An 18,278-nucleotide genomic window follows, 5' to 3' on the forward strand; every position below is an offset into this window, starting at 1 on the left:
AACAACAGACTGGTTCCAAATCGGGAAAGGAGTGCATCGAGTGTCACCCTGCTTATTTAACTTATATGCAGAGGATGTCATGAGAAACACTGGGCTGGATGAAGCACAAGCTGGAATCAAGATTGCCAGGAGAAATATCAATAACCTCAGATATGCAGATGACGCCACCCTTATGGCAGAAAGTGAAGAAAAACTACAGATCCTCTTGATGAAAGTGAAAGAGGAGAGTGAAAAAGTTGGCACTAAGATCATGACATCTGATCCCAGCAGTTCAGTTCAGTCGCTCAGTCGTGTCCGACTCTTTGCGACCCCATGAATCACAGCACTCCAGGCCTCCCTGTCCATCACCAACTCCCAGAGTCTACCCAAACCCATGTCCATCGAATCGGTGATGCCATCCAGCCATCTCATCCTCTGTCGTCCGTTTCTCCTCCTGCCCCAAATCCTTCCCAGCATTAGAGTCTTTTCCAATGAGTCAATTCTTTGCATGAGGTGGCCAAAGTATTGGAGTTTCAGCTTCAATATCAGTCCTTCCAATGAACACCCAGGACTGATCTCCTTTAGGATGGACTGGTTGGGTCTTCTTGCAGTCCAAGGGACACTCAAGAGTCTTCTTCAACACCACAGTTCAAAAGCATCAGTATCACTTCGTGGCAAATAGATAGGGAAACAATGGAAACAGTGAGATACTTTTTTGAGGGGGCTCCAAAATCACTGCAGATGGTGACTGCAGCCATGAAATTAAAAGACGCTTGCTCCTTGGAAGAAAAGTTATGACCAACTTTGACAGCATATTAAAAAGCAGAGACATTACTTTGCCAGCAAAAGTCTGTCTTGTCAAAGCTATGGTTTTTCCAGTAGTCATGTATGGATGTGAGATTTGTACTATAAAGAAAGGTGAGCGCCAAAGAATTGATGCTTTGAACTGTGGTGCTGGAAAAGACTCTTTAGAGTCCCTTGGACAGCAAGGAGATCCAACCAGTCCATCCTAAAGGAAGTCAGTCCTGTATATTCATTGGAAGGTCTGATGCTGAAGCTGAAACTCCAATACTTTGGCCACCTGATGCTAAGAGCTGACTCATTGGAAAAGACCCTGATGCTGGGAAAGATTGAAGGTGGGAGGAGAAGGAGATGAGGATTAGGTGATTGGATGGCATCACCGACTCAATGGACATGAGTTTCAGTAAACTCCGGGAGTTGGTGATGGACAGAGAGGCCTGGTATGCTGCAGTCCATGGGGTCGGTAAGAGTCAGACATGACTGAGCGACTGAGCTGAACTGAACTGAGGTTCCTCTCAGCCACCAGGGGGCAGCAGTGAAATATAAGGGTCAGGCAGTACAAGGTCAAACTGTGGTTTAATGACCATTTCTCAGTTTTTAATGATCTCTGTTGGTCATTGTGTCTGAATGCCTCTTTGTGCCTTTTGTCTGTCTTTCCCTTAGTTTGTCTTTTCTTAATGATTTGAGGAATGCCTTTTATATTTTAGAGATTAATCTTATGTCACTCAGGTGTTGAAAATATCTCCATCTAGTTTGAAATTTGTTTTTTTCTCCTCTATTTATGGTGGGAAATTCATCTTCTGATTTATTTGTATGCGTTCAAAGGTATTGATCTTGAATGATTTGTGCTTTTCTTGTCTTCAGAAATCCTTCCCTTGCCCCAAGAGCATAGACATATTATTCTGTATTTTTCTTCTGAAAGTCTTAAAGTTTTGCCTTTCACATTACACCTGTAACTGATTTTTTTTTTTTTATGGTGTGAGGTGGGGATCTGTTTTCATTTTTTTCTTTGGGTACTCACCACATGTGTGCTGACCTGCTGGGAAACAGTCTCATGATGAAGAAACCTAGCCAGGGCAGGCTGGAACACAGGGCTCCAGCAGTGAGCTATGGGAGGAGAGGTATATGTCATCCAAAGTGGTCCTGATGCAATGGTTGTGGAAGCATCTTCCCACCACACACAAAAGTAGGAGGTTTGACCAAACCAGAGGTGGTCCTTAGGTTAGGCTGCGGGGAGATAGGAGGAGCTGAGTGAAGAGTGGAAGATCCATACAAGAGGAAATATGGTTTCAGTCACCATGGTGACCCCACAGTGACCTCTCAGGCACTCAAGATAGTCGGTGAACTGAGCTGCTTTCCAAAGGCAGACAGGAGTCAGGCTGGACAATGCCTGGCTTCCGAGCAGAGACCCCAGTCCACTCCTGCCTGCCCCTGCCCCAGTTTAGCACTGGCTGGACTAATAGGCTCTTCATCTTAATAAGGTTCCCACCTTGCCCTGGGCCTGAGCTCACCCATGCAGCTTGGAGGCCCCTGGACCTGGGGCAGGTCAGCTGGGAGAGAAGGATCTAATCACTGAGAAGGGGCTGTTAGAGAAGGTAGGTGTGGGGGAGGGCTCATCACTTCGTACAGAAGGAAGCCTGACCTCCCACAGCTTGCCGGCACAGGACACGGGCTCTGGGCCAGACGCCTTGGCCCTGCGGAACTAAAACATCTCCGGAAAGTAGCAGTGAAAGACGCGCAGTCGTGTCCGATTCTTTGAGACCCCATGGACTGTATAGAATGGCCTAAATTCTCCAGGCCAGAATACTGGAGTGGGTAGCCATTCCCTTCTCCAGGGGATCTTCCCAACCCAGGGGTCGAAGCCAGGTCTCCCTCACTGTGGGCGGATTCTTTACCAGTTGAGCCACCATCTCCGGGCTTCACTGTAAATGGAATTCTAATGGCAAGCTCCCCAAGCAAGTCATTGTAAGTTCTACAGGTAATGAGGTAAACAGTTGATATTCAATACAGGAGTGAAATTCATCACTTGCATGAAGTTGCATAGCTAATAACCAAGCCCAATAGCAATTTCCCCACAACCTGTTTTTGTGGACTTATTTCTTATAACTTTCCATTTCCGCTACACTGAGCCACACTCACATGCTGCAACCAACCATCTACTTTTGGGGTTTGGTTAGACACCTTAAAGCTCATCCATAGAATGGAATACCATGGCGCCATTAAAATGGGGGTACACCTGAACCAGCTGACAAAAGATGTCCAGGTATGTTATGAATTGGGCGAGACAAGGCACACAACCTATGTAAAGTAGGATGATCTAATGCCCTACTTGCAAGGATATTGCTCAATTCACATGGGCGCACATGCACAGACACACATGTGTGTGTGCTAGTGTGCGCATAGGTTATCTCCTGTGTAGTTCCACGGGCAGCTGCTAACACAGATCCCTTTTGGGGAGAGGGCCCAGTAGAGTAGGTTGCTGCTGCTGCTAAGTCGCTTCAGTCGTGTCCGACTCTGTGCGACCCCATAGATGGCAGCCCACCAGGCTCCCCTGTCCCTGGGATTCTCCAGGCAAGAACACTGGAGTGGGTTGCCATTTCCTTCTCCAATGCGTGAAAGTGAAAAGTGAAAGTGAAGTCACTCAGTCGTGTCCGACTCTTAGCAACCCCATGGACTGCAGCCCACCAGGCTCCTCAGTCCATGGGATTTTCCAGGCAAGAGTACTGGAGTGGGGTGCCACTGCCTTCTCCGAGTAGAGTAGGTAGGCACTCGCTATTCTTCTTACTCTTTCTGTGCAATTGACACCCCTGCCAGAAACAACAAACAGCCTCTGATGAATTGCTTCATTATCTGTAATTCTTATTGTCCTTCCACCCCTTCCTGCCCACAGCCCGATGTGAGGCACAGGTGAGGGAAGAATGGGACTTTGGAAGTCTGGTGACCCCCATTCTCCCCTCAGCTCCACACAAGGTCATCTCAGGATGACCTTGGCCGGGCCCCATCTCCTCCCTGCCCCCAGCCTCCATCTGGAGAGCTAGGACGATGCCGGAGCCGATGACCTCCACAGGTCCGCCCACTCAAGGATTCGCTGGCTTTCTCTGGTCTATTTTTGCCTGACACCTCTCCCAGGGGCCTGTGGGTCTGAGCTAATTTCCCTGGCTGGCCCCGATCCAGGCAGCTCAGGTGGATAGTGCCAAGCTAATGAGGCCAAGGTCATGGGCCAGTTAGTGGCTCTTGGAGGAACCCGTGGCCAGACTGCAGCTGGACTGCAGCTCTCCCGCAAGTCTCTGGGCTCAGGCACAGGGGGAAGTGATGAGAGCTGCTCTGGGGCCCAGTCCAGTTACCTTTTGTGACTGCAGCACAGTGTCCCCCAGTCATATGACAAAGAAGGGGGTATGTAGGGTAAGGGTGGGGAGAGGACCAGATGGTTTAAAAAAGTGCATTCCCCTGCCTGCAAGCAGGCCACACCTGATCAAGCTAGGAGGATGAGAACCAGTTTTATTTCTTTAAAGCCAAAATAAGAGGGTATGCCCACATTCTCTTGGGTCCACCCACAGTGTATCTTTTCTCCCTCTTTCTGAGTCACATCCTTGCCTCCTAACCCAGGGTGTGGTAAAGGAGGGCTTCCTCTTTTATTACCTGTCATAAGGACAAGGGTTGTCTATTTTATTCAGTGCTGCATTTCTAGCACCTAGATGAATGCCTGGCATGCACAGTAGGAGCACAATAAATATTGCTCAAGTGCATCAACTCACCTGTGTTCAGAGAGGCTGTGGACTGCATTCGAAAGGACCTGACATTGCCAATGGGTTCTACTTGATAGTTTTCAAATATTTCTATTTCAAAGAGTCTGTGGAAGCTTGATGTTTAGAGAAAAACCCTATGAAGCCTCTAGGAAAAAAAGAATAATTCCTTTTACAGTAGGCCACTTAACTTGAATATTTGGCAAGTTTGAATTTTCTTCTTCCAGGTTTTTCAACTTAGTTCAGTGACTGTTTATTACTAGTTATTATACTATATTATTAATTTTTGAGTTCATCCCATCAGCCAGGCTTTGGCCTAAAAACAAAACAAGTATTGATTTATTTAATTTTCATAACAACTGTGTAAGATGGGTACTGCAGTCATTCCCGTTTTACAGATGAGAAAACTGAGGAAAACAGAGGTCAAGGAATTTGGTCAAGCTCATGCATACGGTGAATCAAAACTCCAGAACCCATGCTCCTGATCACAACTAGTGCTGGGACTTATTTTGCATGCAAGTATCCATCTACGAAGTACTGGTGATTTAACAATGAATAAGGCCTTTTATAAGTGAGAGGTTAAACAAACAGTGATACATCTATACCGTGGAATATGACTCAGCAATGAAAGGGAAGGGATGGTTGGTACACACAGCAATCTATGTGACTCTCCAGAGAATTATGCTGAGTGTGAAAAGGCAACCCCCCAAAGTTTCATACTGCATGATTCCGTTTATATAACATTCTCAAAAAGACAAAATTATGGACATAAAGAGGAGACTAAGTAATGCCAAAGACTAGGAAAAGGTGGAGTTGACAAAGAAGTAGGCTATGAAAGGGCAACATGAGGGATCCTTGAGGGGATGAAAAGACTGTATCTTGATTCCATCAATATTGATATCCTGGCTGTGATATCGAACAGGAGGCAAAAGAAGCAGTATTTGGTACAATAAAAGATAGCAGCCTTTAGTCCCAAAGTAGAGAACTGGCCGGATGTGTGCTAAATCTTTGTGAGTGTGTGTGTTTGCATATATAGCATTTAAATGTTTATCTGCCAACATTTAAACATTTTGCAAGATGTTACCATTGAGGGAAACTGGATAAAAGGTACATGGGATCTTCCTCTATTATGTTCTACAGATGCGAAATAGAGTTTCATTTTAAAAAAGAATGAGTGCATTCCTGCCTGCAAGGAGTGCTCCTGTGCAGGGAGTGAGACCTCATACCACATGCCCAGGTAACTTCTGTACATCACAATGGGGTGACGTTGCACGCCCAAGAGGGCTCCCAATGCAACGATGGTGGAGCTGAGTTCTCAAGCATCAGCAGTTCAGAGGGGAGAGAAAGGGAGTCCGAGGCAGGGAGGAGAGCATGAACAAGCAGGGCACCTGGGTCTTCTTTCCCCAAAGTTCCCTCTGGGGGCCACAAGATCTCAGACCATCCCATTGCAAAAACGCATATGGTGGGCTATTTCCCACCTTGTACACACAAATGTGAAGTGATGGACAGAATTATCACCTTAAATTTTTTGTTCAGCCTCTGGTGCCTGCTGCCTATTATCCAGTAGAACCAAATCACAGGAGAAAATGACTCCCTTGTCAAACATCACACCAGAGAGCAAGCATCTTTGTTCAGCCTGTCAAGATCAGTTTTCACCTTCAATTTAGTAAAAAGACAGGTGTTAATGTTCTTCCTATTAAGAGATAATTTCTTTGTTAAATGCGTGGGTTTCTTTTTTCCTTGATAGGTCTAATTCTACTTTACATGTAGTAGCAGCTGAGTGGTGGAAAGAGTGAGGGCTTTGGGGTCAGAGGATCCTGCATTTGAATCTCAATTCTACCACTTACTAGCTATGGTCTTGACCTTCATTCTCCCTGAAGCTTTGTCCCTTGATCTCTGCAGTGAACTAATTATACTAAACAGCCCTGCAGTACTGAATCCATAGTGAGGATTAATGAGGAAACATTTGCCAAAGAGCCTAGTATAATGCCTGACACATAGTAAGCACTCTATAAATGACACTCATTGCTACTAATAATTCTACTTTATGTAGAAATTTAAAAATAGGTACCTTATTTCACACCAGTCAGAATGGCTGCTATCCAAAAGTCTACAAGCAATAAATGCTGGAGAGGGTGTGGAGAAAAGGGAACCCTCTTAAACTGTTGGTGGGAATGCAAACTAGTACGGCCACTATGGAGAACAGTGTGGAGATTCCTTAAAAAACTGGAAATAGAACTGCCTTATGATCCAGCAATCCCACTGCTGGGCATACACACCAAGGAAACCAGAAATGAAAGAGACACGTGTACCCCAATGTTCATTGCAGCACTGTTTATAATAGCCAGGACATGGAAGCAACCTAGATGTCCATCAGCAGACAAATGGATAAGAAAGCTGTGGTACATATTTACTCAGCCATTAAAAAGAATACATTTGAATAAGTTCTAGAGAGGTGGATGAAACTGGAGCCTATTATACAGAGTGAAGTAAGCCAGAAAGAAAAACACCAATACAGTATACTAACGCATATATATGGAATTTAGAAAGATGGTAACAATAACTCTGTATGCGAGACAGCAAAAGAGACACAGATGTATAGAACAGTCTCTTGGACTCTGTGGGAGAGGGAAAGGGTGGGATGATTTGGGAGAATGGCATTGAAACATGTATAATATCATATGTGAAACAAATCACCAGACCAGGTTCAATGCATGATACAGGATGCTCGGGGCTGGTGCACTGGGATGACCCAGAGGGATGGTATGGGGAGGGAGGTGGGAGGGGGGTTCAGGATGGGGAACATGTGTACACCGTGGTGGATTCATGTCAATGTATGGCAAAACCAATACAGTATTGTAAAGTAATTAGCCTCCAATTAAAATAAATAAACTTATATTAAAAATAATAATAAAATAAAATTCTGAATCAGTAACTATTAAGGATATAAAACAAAGGGTGCTTGAATGAGTGAAGAAAAATAAAAATAGGTACCTTTTACAGTGCTCTGCAAATAGTACTATATCTCCAGGGTTTTGCTTGTATCAGTCAGGATAGTCAAGGTTATGCTGTAGTAACAAACAACCCACGAATCTCAGTGGTTTACAACAACAACATTTACTTCTTGCTCACACTACATATCCACTGTGGGTCAGGTGCAATTCTGCTCCTGTAGTCTTCTCTCCTGGACCCAGGATAAGGGAGCAGCCAGTTGCTGGCACATAACTGGTGGTCATAGTAGAGGAAAAGGGTCTTCTAATCAAGATTAAATGCTATGTGACTTAGAAATGACACATACCATTTGCATTCAAAACTCATAGATCAGGAACTTCCCTGGCAGTTCAGTGGTTAAGACTTTACCTTCCAATGCAGGGGGTGTGGGTTTCTTCCCTGATTCAGGGAACTAAGATGTCATACGCCTGGAGGCCCAAAAAACCAAAACATAAAGCAGAAGCAATACTGTAACAAATTCAATAAGACTTTAAAATATGGCCCACATTAAAAAAAAAAAAATCTCAAAAAAAAAAAACTCATTGGTTAGAACTGGCGACACATTCCCACTGCATCGTAAGTAAGACAGGAAGTAGAATCCTGTCTTGTATCTAGAAGGCAGGGGAGTAATCACAAGAATGTAGCCAACAGCTCTGCTGACAACCACAAAGATTTTGAGAACCACCACCCTGCCCAGAGGGACGGCTGAACATTGGGAAGGAGGCAGGAATGCCGGGGAGAAGGTGGAAATACACAGAGGGGTCCTACTCAGCAGGGGTGGGGGGGGGGGCGGGAGACCTCAGGTCAGTGGGCAGATCTGAGGCCAGAGGAGCTCTGGGTGCCTTTCTCATCTGGAGCCGACCCAAACGGAGCGTGGCCTGTTCTCATCTCTGGGCAAACCAGCCCACCCTGCTGGGAGGTGCGAGTCCCACATGCCCAACATGGATGGTAAATCTGCATGTAACCTGCTTCTCTGGCCCTCCAGGACTTCCCTGTGCCTCAGATAGTAGAATCTGCCTGCAACGCAGGAAGCCAGAATTTGATCCCTGGATTGGGAAGATCCCCTGGAGGAGGGCATGGCAACCCCCTCCTGGGAAATTCCATGGACAGAGGAGCCTGGTGGGCTACAGTCCATGGGGTCACAAAGAGTCAGACACAACTGAGCAACTAACAGTTCACACTTCACTTTCAGTTGTGGGCAAGACAGTCACAAAGCAGTATTTCCCTGGCTCCACTTCTGTTTTGCTGGGTCCCAGGACCTACCAGATTCTTCTAAGAGTTTAAGGGAGCCCCACACAGGGTCTCCTGTGTGCCCACATCCTGCCCCTGGGGCTCCTTCCCGGTGTCACCCTGGGTCCCTCCCTGCCCTACCTCTCCTGTAACAGCTAATGTCAGAAGCAGCCACTCAGCAGGCTTTGTCCTCCTGGTCCCCTGCGGCTGCAGACAAGCGGCTCCAACAGCAACGATGTTTGTGCCGACAGTGCCACCTCCCGTCCCTTCAGAGGCTGCTGGCAAAGTCTGGTGCTCACAAGGCAGCCCCTGCAGAGGATTCAGCACGAGTCCTGGTGTAGGGAAGCTGCGGTGGCCTGTGGCAGCCCCATCCATTCCCTTTCTGACCCCCACGAACTGTCTCCCAGATTTCTGATCTTAACGGGTGCCAGGCCTCTGCCTTGAAACCTCTAACCACCACTTTCTTCTTCAACCTCCTTCACCCTCGCTCAGTCTTCAAATGTGAGCCCAAATGCCGTTTCTTCAGGGAAGACTTCCTTGATTTCTCAAACTAAATGGAGTCCCCCAACATGAGATCTTTCCCCTACATGTTGGATTGGCAGGTAATAATGGAGGGACCAAAAGAAAAGACACCCACCCACCCAAAAGTATTTCCAGACAGCAAATTCTCCATATTGCTTGTGAGACTTGACACCTTGCTGGTGACAGGCTGCTCACACGTCCTTTGCAATCTTCAGGGGAGAGGTGTAGACCTGTCAGATGCACTGGCCTTGGTGAGAAGCCTCTGTGGGTTTCTAGTTTGCCCCCGTACCCTAATACAGTTACATGAACGTGTTGACCTGACCAGCTAGGAAAGGAATCTTCTGTGTTCTCTGTTTACCATGGATGACTCACAGCTTCCCTGGATCAGGGACAGCAGCTATTTTCTTGCCAACGGGGAATCTGGTGGAGGCCAGGAAAGGCAAACCCAGGGCTCTGGGGCATGGCAATTTCCCAAGAGGTCCATGGTCTCCCAGAGCTGATTGTCATCCCAGAATTGTTCCTACTGTATTTTTAAAAATTTAGGAAACTCAGTAACAATACACACATTCAGGCAACAGTTCAGTTCAGTTCAGTCGCTCAGTCCTGTCCGACTCTTTGCGACCCCATGAATCGCAGCACATCAGGCCTCCCTGTCCATCACCAACTCCTGGAGTTCACTCAAACTCATGTCCATCAAGTCAGTGATGCCATCCAGCCATCTCATCCTCTTTCATCCCCTTCTCCTCCTGCCCCCAATCCCTCCCAGCATCAGGGTCTTTTCCAATGAGTCAGCTCTTTGCATGAGGTGGCCAAAGTACTGGAGTTTCAGCTTTAGCATCATTCCTTCCAAAGAACACCCAGGACTGATCTCCTTCAGAATGGACTGGCTGGATCTCCTTGCAGTCCAAGGGACTCTCAAGAGTCTTCTCCAACACCACAGTTTAAAAGCATCAATTCTTCGGCGCTCAGCTTTCTTTAGAGTCCAACTCTCACATCCATACATGACCACTGGAAAAACCATAACCTTGACTAGACAGACCTTTGCTGGCAAAGTAATGTCTCTGCTTTTCAATATGCTATCTAGGTTGGTCATAACTTTCCTTCCAAGGAGTAAGTGTCTTTTAATTTCATGGCTGCAATCACCATCTGCAGTGATTTTGGAGCCCCCCAAAATAGTCTGACACTGTTTCCACTGTTTCCCCATCTATTTGCCATAAAGTGATGGGACCGGATGCCATGATCTTCGTTTTCTGAATGTTGAGCTTTAAGCCAACTTTTTCACTCTCCTCTTTCACTTTCATCAAGAGGCTTTTTAGTTCCTCTTCACTTTCTGCCATTGGGTGGTTTCATCTGCGTATCTGAGGTTATTGATATTTCTCCTGGCAATCTTGATTCCAGCTTGTGCTTCTTCCAGCCCAGCATTTCTCATGATGTACTCTGCATATAAGTTAAATAAGCAGGGTGACAAATATACAGCCTTGACATACTCCTTTTCCTATTTGGAACCACTCTGTTGTTCCATGTCCAGGCATAGGTAGGTAAATTAGGTGTGGGCTTCCCTGGTGGCTCAGCAGTAAAGAATCCCCCTACCAATGCAAGAGATGCAAGTTTGACCTCTGGGTTGGGAAGGTTCCCTGAAGAAGGAAATGGCAACCCACTCCAGTATTCTTGCCTGGGAAATCCCATGGACAGAGAAGCCTGGCGGGCTATAGTCTATGGAGTCACAAAGAGTCAGACACTACTGAGCGACTAAACAGCAACAGGTAAATTAGGGTTCATCCTTACTAGGGAATACTGGTGCCTGCAGGAAAGCATGCATCCCATGGTTGCTGTCTTCTGGGGTCACCTGTCTATGCCCTAGGTGGTCTGGGAACCCATGAGGAGCATGGGCGTCTCTTAGTCACCTCCACCCCTTTACCCTTCAGAGGAATGTTCTTGTGCTTAGTGGCTCAGTCATGTCTGACTCTGCAACCCCATGGACTATAGCCCACCAGGCTCCTCCATCCCTGGGATTTTTTCAGGCAAGTATACTGGCGTGGGTTTTCTTTTTTTTTTTTTTAATTTGATTTTATTTTTAAACTTTACAATATTGTATTAGTTTTGGCAAATATCGAAATGAATCTGCCACAGGTATACCCGTGTTCCCCATCCTGAACCCTCCTCCCTCCTCCCTCCCCTCCCTCCCTCTGGGTCGTCCCAGTACACCAGCCCCGAGCATCCAGTACCGTGCATGGAATCTGGACTGGCAACTCGTTTCATACATGGTATTATACATGTTTCAATGCCATTCTCCCAAATCTTCCCACCCTTTCCCTCTCCCATAGAGTCCATAGACTTTTCTATACATTGGTATCTCTTTTGCTGTCTCGTACACAGGGTTATTGTTACCATCTTTCTAAATTCCATATATATGCATTAGTATACTGTATTGGTGTTTTTCTTTCTGGCTTACTTCACTCTGTATAATAGGTTCCAGTTTCATCCATCTCATTAGAACTGATTCAAATGTATTCTTTTTAATGGCTGAGTAATACTCCATTGTGTATATGTACCACAGCTTTCTTATCCATTCATCTGCTGATGGGCATCTAGGTTGCTTCCATGTCCTGGCTATTATAAACAGTGCTGCGATGAACATTGGGGTACACGTGTCTCTTTCCCTTCTGGTTTCCTCAGTGTGTATGCCCAGCAGTGGAATTGCTGGTCATAAGGCAGTTCTATTTCCAGTTTTTTAAGGAATCTCCACACTGTTCTCCATAGTGGCTGTACTAGTTTGCATTCCCACCAACAGTGCAAGAGAGTTCCCTTTTCTCCACACCCTCTCCAGCATTTATTGCTTGTAGACTTATGGATTGCAGCCATTCTGACTGGCGTGAAATGGTACCTCATAGTGGTTTAGATTTGCATTTCTCTGATAATGAGTGATGTTGAGCATCTTTTCATGTGTTTGTTAGCCATCTGTATGTCTTCTTTGGAGAAATGTCTATTTAGTTCTTTGGCCCATTTTTTGATTGGGTTATTTATTTTTCTGGAGTTGAGCTGTAGGAGCTGCTTGTATATTTTTGAGATTAGTTGTTTGTCCGTTGCTTCATTTGCTATTATTTTCTCCCATTCTGAAGGCTTCCTTTTCACCTTGCTAATAGTTTCCTTTGTTGTGCAGAAGCTTTTAAGTTTAATTAGGTCCCATTTGTTTATTTTTGCTTTTATTTCCAATATTCTGGGAGGTGGATCATAGAGGATCCTGCTGTGATGTATGTCGGAGAGTGTTTTGCCTATGTTCTCCTCTAGGAGTTTTATAGTTTCTGGTCTTACATTGAGATCTTTAATCCATTTTGAGTTTATTTTTGTGTATGGTGTTAGAAAGTGTTCTAGTTTCATTCTTTTACAAGTGGTTGACCAGCTTTCCCAGCACCACTTGTTAAAGAGATTGTCTTTAATCCATTGTATATTCTTGCCTCCTTTGTCAAAGATAAGGTGTCCATATGTGCGTGGATTTACCTCTGGGCTTTCTATTTTGTTCCATTGATCAATATTTCTGTCTTTGTGCCAGTACCATACTGTCTTGATAACTGTGGCTTTGTAATAGAGCCTGAAGTCAGGTAGATTGATTCCTCCCGTTCCATTCTTCTTGCTCAAGATCGCTTTGGCTATTCGAGGTTTTTTGTATTTCCATACAAATTGTGAAATTATTTGTTCTAGCTCTGTGAAGAATACCGTTGGTAGCTTGATAGGGATTGCATTGAATCTATAAATTGCTTTGGGTAGTATACTCATTTTCACTATATTGATTCTTCCAATCCATGAACATGGTATATTTCTCCATCTATTAGTGTCCTCTTTGATTTCTTTCACCAGTGTTTTATAGTTTTCTATATATAGGTCTTTAGTTTCTTTAGGTAGATATATTCCTAAGTATTTTATTCTTTCCATTGCAGTGGTGAATGGAATTGTTTCCTTAATTTCTCTTTCAGTTTTCTCATTATTAGTGTATAGGAATGCAAGGGATTTCTGTGTGTTGATTTTATATCCTGCAACTTTGCTATAATCATTGATTAGTTCTAGTAATTTTCTGGTGGAGTCTTTAGGGTTTTCTATGTAAAGGATCATGTCATCTGCAAACAGTGAGAGTTTTACTTCTTCTTTTCCAATTTGGATTCCTTTTATTTCATTTTCTGCTCTGATTGCTGTGGCCAAAACTTCCAAAACTATGTTGAACAGTAATGGTGAAAGTGGGCACCCTTGTCTTGTTCCTGACTTTAGAGGAAATGCTTTCAATTTTTCACCATTGAGGATAATGTTTGCTGTGGGTTTGTCATATATAGCTTTTATTATGTTGAGGTATGTTCCTTCTATTCCTGCTTTCTGGAGAGTTCTTATCATAAATGGATGTTGAATTTTGTCAAAGGCTTTCTCTGCATCTATTGAGATAATCATATGGTTTTTGTTTTTCAATTTGTTAATGTGGTGTATAACATTGATTGATTTGCGGATATTGAAGAACACTTGCATCCCTGGGATAAAGCCCACTTGGTCATGGTGTATGATCTTTTTAATGTGTTGTTGGATTCTGATTGCTAGAATTTTGTTAAGGATTTTTGCATCTATGTTCATCAGTGATATTGGTCTGTAGTTTTCTTTTTTTGTGGGATCTTTGTCAGGTTTTGGTATTAGGGTGATGGTGGCCTCATAGAATGAGTTTGGAAGTTTACCTTCCTCTGCAATTTTCTGGAAGAGTTTGAGCAGGATAGGTGTTAGCTCTTCTCTAAATTTTTGGTAGAATTCAGCTGTGAAGCCATCTGGACCTGGGCTTTTGTTTGCTGGAAGATTTTTGATTACAGTTTCAATTTCCATGCTTGTGATGGGTCTGTTAAGATTTTCTATTTCTTCCTGGTCCAGTTTTGGAAAGTTGTACTTTTCTAAGAATTTGTTCATTTCTTCCACGTTGTCCATTTTATTGGCATATAATTGTTGATAGTAGTCTCTTATGATCCTTTCTATTTCTGTGTTGTCTGTTGTGATCTCTCCATTTTCATTTCTAATTTCATTGATTTGATTTTTCTCCCTTTGTTTCTTGATGAGTCTGGCTAATGGTTTGTCAATTTTATTTATCCTTTCAAAGAACCAGCTTTTGGCTTTGTTGATTTTTGCTATGGTCTCTTTTGTTTCTTTTGTATTTATTTCTGCCCTAATTTTTAAGATTTCTTTCCTTCTACTAACCCTGGGGTTCTTCATTTCTTCCTTTTCTAGTTGCTTTAGGTGTAGGGTTAGGTTATTTATTTGACTTTTTTCTTGTTTCTTGAGGTGTGCCTGTATTGCTATGAACTTTCCCCTTAGGACTGCTTTTAAAGTGTCCCACAGGTTTTGAGTTGTTGTGTTTTCATTTTCATTAGTTTCTATGCAAATTTTGATTTCTTTTTTGATTTCTTCTGTGATTTGTTGGTTATACAGCAGGGTGTTGTTCATCCTCCATATGTTGGAATTTTTAATAGTTTTTCTCCTGTAATTGAGATCTAATTTTACTGCATTGTGGTCAGAAAAGATGCTTGAAATGATTTCTATTTTTTTGAATTTACCAAGGCTAGATTTATGGCCCAGGATGTGATCTATCCTGGAGAAGGTTCCATGTGTGCTTGAGAAAAAGGTGAAATTCATTGTTTTGGGATGAAATGTCCTATAGATATCAATTAGGTCTAACTGGTCTATTGTATCGTTTAACGTTTGTGTTTCCTTGTTAATTTTCTGTTTAGTTGATCTATCCATAGGTGTGAGTGGGGTATTAAAGTCTCCCACTATTATTGTGTTATTGTTAATTTCTCCTTTCATACTTGTTAGCATTTGTCTTACATATTGCGGCGCTCCCGTGTTGGGTGCATATATATTTATAATTGTTATATCTTCTTCTTGGATTGATCCTTTGATCATTATGTAGTGACCATCTTTGTCTCTTTTCACAGCCTTTGTTTTAAAGTCTATTTTATCTGATATAAGTATTGCTACTCCTGCTTTCTTTTGGTCCCTATTTGCATGGAAAATCTTTTTCCAGCCCTTCACTTTCAGTCTGTATGTGTCCCCTGTTTTGAGGTGGGTCTCTTGTAGACAACATATGTAGGGGTCTTGTTTTTGTATCCATTCAGCCAGTCTTTGTCTTTTGGTTGGGGCATTCAACCCATTTACGTTTAAGGTAATTACTGATAAGTATGATCCCGTTGCCATTTACTTTATTGTTTTGGGTTCGAGTTTATACACTATTTTTGTGTTTCCTGTCTAGAGAATATCCTTTAGAATTTGTTGGAGAGCTGGTTTGGTGGTGCTGAATTCTCTCAGCTTTTGCTTGTCTGAGAAGCTTTTGATTTCTCCTTCATATTTGAATGAGATCCTTGCTGTACAATAGTCTGGGCTGTAGGTTATTTTCTTTCATCACTTTAAGTATGTCTTGCCATTCCCTCCTGGCTTGAAGAGTTTCTATTGAAAGATCAGCCGTTATCCTTACGGGAATTCCCTTGTGTGTTATTTGTTGTTTTTCCCTTGCTGCTTTTAATATTTGTTCTTTGTGTTTGATCTTTGTTAATTTGATTAATATGTGTCTTGGGGTGTTTCGCCTTGGGTTTATCCTGTTTGGGACTCTCTGGGTTTCTTGGACTTGGGTGATTATTTCCTTCCCCATTTTAGGGAAGTTTTCAACTATTATCTCCTCAAGTATTTTCTCATGGTCTTTCTTTTTGTCTTCTTCTTCTGGGACCCCTATGATTCGAATGTTGTAGCGTTTAATATTGTCCTGGAGGTCTCTGAGATTGTCCTCATTTCTTTTAATTCGTTTTTCTTTTATCCTCTCTGATTCATTTATTTCTACCATTCTATCTTCTAATTCACTAATCCTATCTTCTGCCTCTGTTATTCTACTATTTGTTGCCTCCAGAGTGTTTTTAATTTCATTTATTGCATTATTCATTTTATATTGACTCTCTTTTATTTCTTCTAGGTCCTTGTTAAACCTTTCTTGCATCTTCTCAATCTTTGTCTACAAGATATTTATCTGTGATTCCATTTTAGTTTCAAGATTTTGGATCAATTTCACTATCATTATTCGGAATTCTTTATCAGGTAGATTCCCTATCTCTTCCTCTTTTGTTTGGTTTAGTGGGCATTTATCCTGTTCCTTTATCTGCTGGGTATTCCTCTGTCTCTTCATCTTGTTTAAATTGCTGAGTTTGGGGTGTCCTTTCTGTATTTTGGCAGTTTGTGGAGTTCTCTTTATTGTGGCGTTTCCTCACTCTGTGTGGGTTTGTACAGGTGGCTTGTCAAGGTTTCTTGGTTAAGGAAGCTTGTGTCGGTGTTCTGGTGGGTGGAGCTGTATTTCTTCTCTCTGGAGTGCAATGAAATGTGTAGTAATGGGTTATGGATGTCTATGGTTTTGGGGTGACTTGGGCTGCCTGTATCTTGGAGCTCAGGGCTGTGTTCCTTGCTGCTGGAGAATTTGCTTGGTATGTCTTGCCCTGAAACTTGTTTCGCCCAGAGTGGTTTACAGCATTATATGGAGAAGAGAAGAGTGAGGAGGGAGTTAGAGGTGACCCGAATGAGATGAGGTGGAATCAGTAGAGAAGAGAGTGGGCTATTCAGTAATCTCTTCCTTATGTGCACTCCACAACTGGACCGCTCAGAGTTGTTCACAGAGTTATACAGAGAAGAGAAGAAGGAAGAAGGTGGCAGAGGTGGCCAGGAGGATAAATGGGGGAAATGAAAAGGAGGGAGACAGATCCAGCCAGTAATCAGTTCCCTAAGTGTTCTCCACCGTCTGGAACACACAGAAATTCACAGAGTTGGGTAGAGTGGAGAGGGGTTAGGAAGGAGACACAGGCGACCTAGTGGAGAAAAAGGAGAGTCCAAAGGGAGAGAGAGCAGTTAAGCCAGTAATCTCGCTCCCTAGTGAAAAATGGGTACTGAAGATTGGGTTCTTAAAGGTACAAAATTGGTAACAAATACATAAAAGCAAAAATTTTAAATCTAGAGTAGAGTTTGGAATTTCAAAAATACCATGTTAAAGAAAAGAAGAAGGAAAAGAAAGAGAGAAAAAATGAACAACAAAAACAAACAAGGTCGCAAAAATTATAAAGAAAATATAGGTACAAAATTGATAACTAATACCAAAAAGCAAAAGTTAAAAATCTAGAGTAGAGTTTGGAGTTTCAAAAATACAATGTTAAAAAAAGAAGAAGAAAAAGAAAGAGAGAGAAAAAAAAAAAAAAAAAACAAGAACAAACAAGGTCACATAAATTATTAAAAAAAAAAAAATACAGGTACAAAATTGATAACAAATACCAAAAAGCATAAATTAAAAATCTAGAATAGAGTTTGGAATTTCAGATATACAATGTTATTTAAAAGAAGAAGAGAAAGAAACAGAGAAAAAGAAAAAATAAAAAAGGGTCACAGAAATTATATAAAAACAAAAACAAAAAAAAACTATAGGTACAAAATTGATAACAAATACTAAAAAGCTAAAATTAAAAGTCTAGAGTAGAGTTTGGAATTTCAAAAATACAATGTTAAAGAAAAGAAGGAAAAAGAAAAAAAAAAAGGTCAAAAAATTATTAAAAAAATATATATGAAGTTTGCTTTAAAAAAATAGGGTCTTTTTTTTTTTTTTTTGTAATCGGTTATAAAAGTGGAAATTAAAGGAATAATAGAGGACTTAATTTTTTTTTTTTTTATAGGCTTGTTCAGTCTCACTGAGGGGAGGTAGGAAGGGATGCTGCAAACAAAGAACACTGGCGTGTGCTCGCAGTGCCTCAGCCACACTGGGTCTGCCCCCAGTTCACGGCGCGTGTAGCCTCTCTGCCCACGCTGCTCAGGCTCTAGGTTGCTCCGCCGCGAACCATCCGCGGCCCACCCTGGGCTGCCTGTACTTCCCGGGTCCAAGCCGCTCAGGTTCAGGCACTTGGGTAGTCCTCAGAGGCGCAGACTCTCGGTTGGGCCTGCGTTTTGTGCCCTTCCCAGATCCGAGCAGCTTAGGTG

Source organism: Bos indicus x Bos taurus, chromosome 5, assembly GCF_003369695.1.
Source record: "Bos indicus x Bos taurus breed Angus x Brahman F1 hybrid chromosome 5, Bos_hybrid_MaternalHap_v2.0, whole genome shotgun sequence".
In the NCBI taxonomy this organism is placed as follows: Eukaryota; Metazoa; Chordata; class Mammalia; order Artiodactyla; family Bovidae; genus Bos; species Bos indicus x Bos taurus.